Here is a 7,793-nt window from a genome sequence, read left to right as displayed (position 1 = left end):
AGACATTTTCTAAATTTCTCAGGATTTATTACTGGGATCAAAATTCTGTTCTACCTGTCATCTTTTGGTCCAATAACATGCTATTTGGATTATTATAGCTCTTAAGTATAGTTTTAAAGTAAAAAAGGTGATAACTTCATCTTCTATTGATATTTTAGGATGTTTTGAGTAGTAATAGGTTCATTGGATTTTGCTCTTCCATAAAACTTGAGTACGATTGTTATATTTCTTTGAAGAATCTCACTGAGATATTGACGGTTATTCATGACATACCTATAGTGTATAGTTAGAATAGAAAAACATTTTGACAATATTAAATTTTCTAACCTATTAACATGGAGCATTTTTTCTTATTTTGGGAAAAAATTTTATTATATTAATTAATTGTTCTCATAAAACAGGCTTTTCGAGTTATTTGTTAATTTCTTTTTATATTTTGGGCACTATTTTAAGTAGCATGGACTAAAAATTCTTCCATTCTAGATCATCACATATCAAAATGCAACTATTTTCATTATTGATTTATTTTTTGCTTACTAATATTTTGTACTGATTAATACATCAGTGAATATTTATTTAACTGTATTTTTTAGGGTTTTCTTTTTTCATAATTATTTTTATTTAAACACTGTGATTACATGGCTAAATTTGTTGATAATTCAGTTTGTCTTACAATTTATGATCCTTTTACCCATGAACATTTTCCACCACCAATGCCTCAGGTTTTATTTCCACTTTCTTGTTTTACTGGCTCTGAAACAGACATTTTGCTCCACAACTCAACCCTCCTGAGTTTGTGTTTTACTCATTTTTTAAACACCATAACTTTGGTTGTTTCCAGAGTCTGGCTATTGTAAGTAGTGCTACACTGAATATAGATGTGAGGAAGGGATTTTTGTATTGTATTTTTGTGTTCCTAGGATATATCCCTAGGCGTGATATATAGTTGGATCATATGGAAGCTCAACCAAGATGACCTTCAACTGATGAATGGCTAAAGCATCTGTGATTCATATACACAATGTAATATTCAGCCATCAGGAAAAATGAAGTAATGAAATTCTCCTATACGTGCATGTTTATGGAATTTATTCTGCTGAGTGAAATAAGTCAGAGGAAGAGAGATAGACACAGAATGGTCTCACTCATCTATAGGTTTTAAGAAAAATTAAGGACATTATTGTAATAATGCCCAGAGATAAGAGAGATGAGGGCCAGAAGGACCAGATCACAATATGAAGCTCACCACAAAGAATGGTGAGTGCAGTTAGGGAAGCAACTACACTATGACTAAAATCTAGATGAGTGTGAGAAGTATAAAGCCTGTCTTGAATACAGGCAGGGGTGGGGAGGAGAGAGGGGGGCCATTAGTGGTGGGAATGTTGCACTGATGAAGGGGAGTGTTCTGTTAAGACTGAAACCCAACTACAATCATGCTTGTAATCATGTTGCTTAAATATTTTATTAAAAAATAAAAAATAAACATCATGATATGCATTATTGTTAATGAAGTAATACAGTGCATATTTCTTTGTCTTATTCCAACACCCAGTTATTATATTGAATGATCAGATCCAATTATCATTCTCATAGTGGTCCATTCTTTGCCCAAACTGCACTGATCCACTGCTTGTAGCAACCTTCCTATCATGTACTAGTTTTCCTGGATCTTTTCTCTACATATTAATGCCACATTAGTTTTGTTTTTATTATATTACATAAATGAGTGAGTTTATTTTATGTTTATATCTCTAACTGATTTTTTCACTCAGCATAAGACTCTCCATATCCCTCCATGAATAAGCAATTTTATGATTTCATCTTTCCTAAAAGTTGCATAGTCTACCATTGTTTAGAAAATGTAAATGTGCTGTTTCTTTATCCAGACCAATATTCTTGATGAACAAAGATCCTTAACTAAACACTAACAAAATAAATCTGACAACTAATCAAGAACTTTATACAGCAGCACTATGTAGGTTCAAGTGATGCAAGAGTGGTTTAACATATGCAAGTCAATCTTCAATTTTGAAATAATACACTAGTTAGTAGCTGGGAAGATAGCACAACAGTAGGACATTTGCCTTGCACACAGCCAAGCAGGCTCCCTCACCAGCATCTTATATGGTCTCGTGAGTCTTCCAGGAGTGGTTTCTGAGCAAAATGTTAGGAGTAACCCCTGAGCATCACCGGTTGTGGCCAAAAAAACTAAAAAAACAAAAAACAAAAAACAAAATAATAAATTCAATAGTGAATCCATCTACATTTGGCTTTAGTTTTTAGAAAGCTATATGATTATAGCTATATGATTAACATTTCAATTTCCTGGACTGTAATAGTTACGTTTATATATTCTAAACCATCCTGGTTCAGTCTTGGAAGGTTGTAGTGCCCAAATATCTATCCATTTCTCCCAAGATTTCTTGTTTGTAAAATAAAGATTCTCAAAGTAATTGCTGATAACCCTTTGTATTTCTGTATTCTTGTAGTAATATCCTTCTTTTCATTTCTAATTTTTTTATTATATTTCTTTCTCTCCCTTTCTTTGTGAGTCTTAAGAATATGAAACACTTTAAAAATTTGAGTGTCATTCTTGTCAGGGGCCATGTTAATCATCCCTGTATAGATCCAATTTGAATGTATGTGCTGCCAAAGTGATCACTAGGGTTTTCTATATAGATTAACCCTTCTGAAATTAGAGATATTTTTAAATTTACTTTTTCTTTCTGTATTTAATTTGATTCATCTTACTTGTCTAATTGCTGTTTAAAATGTAATTTGTATTTGTCATATAAGAAAAATATCTTACCAATAAATAAAGCAGTCTAACTTCATATTGAGATACCCCCATATTTATTTCATTTGTAAATCACTATATTCAGGATTGTTGGTGTACTGACATGTTGATCTATGATCTCAATTACATTCTAATAGTAATAAAAATGTCATGGGGAATATTCTCTATTTTCAGATACTAATTGAATAGTTATTTCCTTTGAAGATTGTTCTAAATAAAGTAGTTTAAAATGCTTATGCTTTTAATAAACTCATTGTGGACTAACAACATACTTATTTCTAATTATCTAGAGAAATTATAATTCTTAAATTTAATTCTATGTTTGAAGGGATAATTGAACTAAAATTAATGTAGAGTTAATAAGTACATGTGGTAAATATGGCAAAATATACCAATTACATGTATTACACCTGAGAAACAACTTAATTCATATAATTATAAATTTTAAATATTTTAATTTATCTCTATTTATTTGAAGGAATCAACACATCCTTGAAAATATCTTTTTTATTTCTGATCATTTATTTTGTGCTGAGGTAATATATTCATCTCTCCTTTAAAGTTGGCCTTTTATTTTTTATTTTATTTTTTCAAAATAATTTTTATTGTAACCAAAAATGAATAAAAAATCTTTCACAGTAATATTTAAGTTACATAGTAATAATGAATCAGGGCCATTCCCACCACCAGGGTTATCCTTCCTCCACCCCTTTTCCGAGCATGTATCCCATATTTCCCTCCTTTGCTCCCAGAGTGCTAGTGTAACTGTTCCCCTCTGTGTTTAGCTTGTTGTATATAGGAAAACAGATTTATTTTTTAAAGGATGGTATTCCTCTTCCATTGGAAAATGTATAATGTAAATAAAATTTTTCTGCAAACCATGAGTTTGTCCTAATATAATAGTACATCACAACCAAAACAAACCCAGCTAGTTTAACCTAGCATAAATTTATGTGCTACTTGTAGTCTATATAGTTTACAGATTTTTCTAATGCTTTTCCAAGGTTAATGAACATAAAAAATTAAGAAATTAGACCAATTATTTTGTGTGATAAAGTGATCACTCTCATCACTAATTTTAACTAAATACCATATATTCATATATATTTATCACATTTTGGGGGAGTTTTGGCCCATACTTGGTGATGCTCAGGGGATCAAACTGTGGTTCGTCCATCCTAGTTCAGCCATGTGCAAAGCAAACGTTCTATGGCTGTATCACCACTTAGACCCCAATTTAATCACATTTAAAGTGATCAATTTCTGGAGAATTTGCTGTATTTCCCCCTCTCCCTGTGTGCTATTTGTTAAATATTAGTATCTATTAGAGTGTTGTTTAACAAATTTATATTTAACTTATTCAATATTGATTACAAATTTGCATTACAAATAATGCATTATTTTATCAAACTATGCTATAATCAGAGACAACCTTACTTTTAGAATGTGGATATTGATTAAAAAAAGATAAATTAAAATATTTTTTAAGTTGAGCGTGGAGCGGTGGTGCTAGAGGTAAGGCATCTGCCTTTCAAGCACTAGCCTAGGACAGACAGCAGTTAGATACCACCGTGTCCCATATGGTCCCCTCAAGCCAGGAGCAATTTCTGAGAGCATAGTCAGGAGTAACCCTTGAGTGTCAAATGATCTGGCCCAAAAACAAACATAAAAAATTTTTAAGTTAATTTGATGGTGGATGAGAGGGATACACCTGGCTGTACACAGATTCTAATTGTATTTTAGTGCTTGGGAGTTAATCCCATAGAGTTCAGGGAACAAACTCACTTCTTGTAAACAAAGAATTCCATCAAAAAAAAATTTAACGACCTTTCTTGTATGACATATTCTTTTAAATAACCTGATAATTAAGTATACAAGTTAGATTTAATAAAATTTAAAATCGTTAAATATAATTTTTCCAAACCATTTATTCCACTATATAGACCATGTTTTTACAATATGTGGTTTAAATTTTATTAGGTTAGTTTAATTTAATAAAAACAGTATAATCTTGAATAATATTTCTATAAAATATTTAATATTATCACATAAAAATAAGATTCCACCAAAATGGAGTCATATTTTCAGCTTTAGACACACAAATGAAAAGAAATTTGTACTCATGAGTGAAAAAATATCACTGAATAGACATAATGTTTTATTAAGTTTAATTGAGTTAGGGAATGTGCTGTTCTAGGAGTACTCAGGGTTCACTACTTGTGGTATTCAGAGAATTATATGTGGTACTGGAAAATGAACCTGATGTAGCCAGACAAGAAGAAAACACCTTATTCATTGTATTAGCTTTCCAGACCCAGGATTTATTTATAAAATTCATTTCCATCAGTCAAGCTTTTAGACTCATTTAATTTTCATTTTCTAAAGATAACCTTCTAACATTTATAATCAAGTATATTATATTTTAATAACCTGTTAATTAATTTTCATGCATAGAATAAACCTCCTCCTATCACTGGGTCAAGCTTTATACTCTAAATAACATATTTTATTTTAATTTATTTTATTTTATTTTATATTTTTGTGGGTTTTGAAGTGCCACACCCAGTGGTGCTCAGGAATTATTCATGGCTTTATGCTCAGAAATCACTCCTGACAGGCTTTGGGGACCATATGAGATACCGGAGATAGAGTCTGTGTTGGCTTGGGTAAATGCCCTCCTTTTACTTTTATAGTTTCAGCCCCAACTTGGTTTTTTGTTTGTTTTGTTTCGGGGTCAGACCTAGCTGCACTCAGGGTTTTTCTTGCTCTGTACTCAGAAATTGCTCTTGGAAAGCATGGGGATCATATGGGATGACAGGAATCAAATCAACATTCATCCCAGATTGGCTGTGTGAAAGGCACCCCAACATGTTTTTTTTTAATATTTTTCTATTTTATGTGACAAAAGATTCTGATGTCTGTTAGAGATTTAAAATAACTTAATTATTTGTAAACTCACTCAAAGATGAGTTTTAGATACAAATCAACTATGAATGTAAACACAGTACATTGCCTTCTAAATTAGAAATTGAAAATAAATTATGATGAATACAGTATTTATAGTTGGTTATGGGAAAATCTGTAACTAACACAATTTATTATATTCTATTATTGTACCCATGTTAATATTTAATGTAATACTATTGGCCAGAAAAAAAAAAAAGATAAAATCAAGTATTTTGCTACTACATGGAAGCATCTGATATTGTCAATCTGAGAGAAGTTAGAGAGACAGGAGTATATCTCTCATAAGTGGAAAAACTAATCTTAATAACATAGTAAATGACAGAGGCAACATAAAACACGAGAAACACTAAAACGATGGAGAAGTATTCAACCTGGACGATAAGAGGGGGCTGAAACAGTCAATTGTTATTAATAAAACTTTATGAGCAACAGTATTTTAAACCACAGTGCCAAAAATTATTTTTGAAAAGTGCCTTTTAAAAATACCGGCAAGAGAGATAACTGGCAAAAAGGCAGGTCCTCTGTCTGTGCCATCAGGCTGGAGATCTGCCCCTGCTTAGTGGTCACCAACTGCGAGAGACGGCGAGAGTGTCGCCTGTGGATCTTTTTTTAATTGTCCCGTGTTCTGAACCTCTCCTGAGTGGGTTGAGAAGGGCACAGAAAAATTGTGATCCCAAAGGATTCAGAAGAGCATGGCCAATCTGGTCCAGTTCACTTTGTGGCCATGCTCTCTCTCTAACATATGAACTCCACCACAACACACAGAAAAAAATCAAACTACAAGTGTGACAATGGGGAAACCTTGCAGGCAAACACCATGCACAGAGAATGAATATATATATATATATATTATGTCATCATATATATATATGATGACATAAAAATACAAACCCATCTGATTAACCTCTCAGATAAAGAGTTTAGAGTAGAAATATGAAGGATCCTCATGGAAATCAAAGAAAATATAGCTCTTTCTGAACAAAACACAAAGGCAGAAATCAGAAATCTCAAAACTGAAAAGACAGATCTGAAAAACATGATAGCTGAACTGAAAAACTCAGTGGACGGCCACTCCAGCAGGGTAACAACAGTAAAGAACAGAATCAGTGAACTGGAAGATTAAATGCAAAACAACTCCAAACAGTGGACGAGACTGGAAAAGAAACTTAAGGAAAATGATCAGACAATGGAAAAAGTACTCAAAGAATGTGAACAGATGAAAATAGAAGTCTTTGATAAACTCAACAGAAATAAAATAAGAATCATTGAAGTCCCAGAGGTTCAGGAAGGGGAAGAATCAACAGTCAAAGACATCATTGCAGAGAAACTTCCAGAGCTAAAGACTACATGCAATCAAATCCTGCATGCTAGAAGATTCCCAGCTAAAAGAGACAAAAACAAACAAACAAACAATAAAAAACACCCCAAGACACATCCTAGTCACAATAACGAATCCTACAGATAGAGATAGAATACTGAAAGCAGCAAGAATAAAAAGGGAAATTACATTCAAAGGTGCATTCATAAGATTTACAGCAGACATGTCACAAGAAACTCTCAAGGCCCGAAGACGACTGTGACAAGACTGAATGAAATGGAGACTTCACCTAGAATAATGCACCCAGCTCGACTCACATATAGGTTTGAAGGTAGTATACATAGCTTCATGGATAAACAACAACTCAAAAACTTCACAGATGCAAAACCAGCCTTAAAGGAAAAACTGAAAGGTCTACTTTAAGACAAGAGAGACCAACAAACTCACCAAACTTATACACAAAGATGGCATTAACTCCTATGACAATCATCTCCCACGAAGTCAATAGATTAAATGCACCAATTAAGAGATGCAGAGTAGTGAAATGGATCAAAAAGATGTAAACAACTTTCTGCTGCCCTCAGGAAACATTCCTGAATAATCAGAAAAACATAGACTCAAAATCAAAGGCTAGAGGAAAATCATCCACATAAACAACTTTAAAAAAGCTGGGATTTCCTATTAATATCTGATGATTCCAAATTTAAACTG

The 7,793-nt window shown here is 32.5% G+C and overlaps 1 non-coding gene across 1 annotated transcript; it reads right to left on the bottom strand.

Moving 5' to 3' along the window:
- Window positions 1-2,556: 2,556 nt before the first annotated feature.
- LOC126002323 (U6 spliceosomal RNA) lies at window positions 2,557-2,662 on the bottom strand. The gene has a single exon (XR_007493065.1). It is a non-coding gene; the product is annotated as a U6 spliceosomal RNA (small nuclear RNA).
- Between the last annotated feature and the right edge of the window lie 5,131 nt (window positions 2,663-7,793).

The sequence above is a fragment of the Suncus etruscus genome, chromosome 2, assembly GCF_024139225.1.
Source record: "Suncus etruscus isolate mSunEtr1 chromosome 2, mSunEtr1.pri.cur, whole genome shotgun sequence".
NCBI classification, from domain to species: Eukaryota; Metazoa; Chordata; class Mammalia; order Eulipotyphla; family Soricidae; genus Suncus; species Suncus etruscus.
This window is presented reverse-complemented; position numbering and strand designations above follow the sequence as displayed.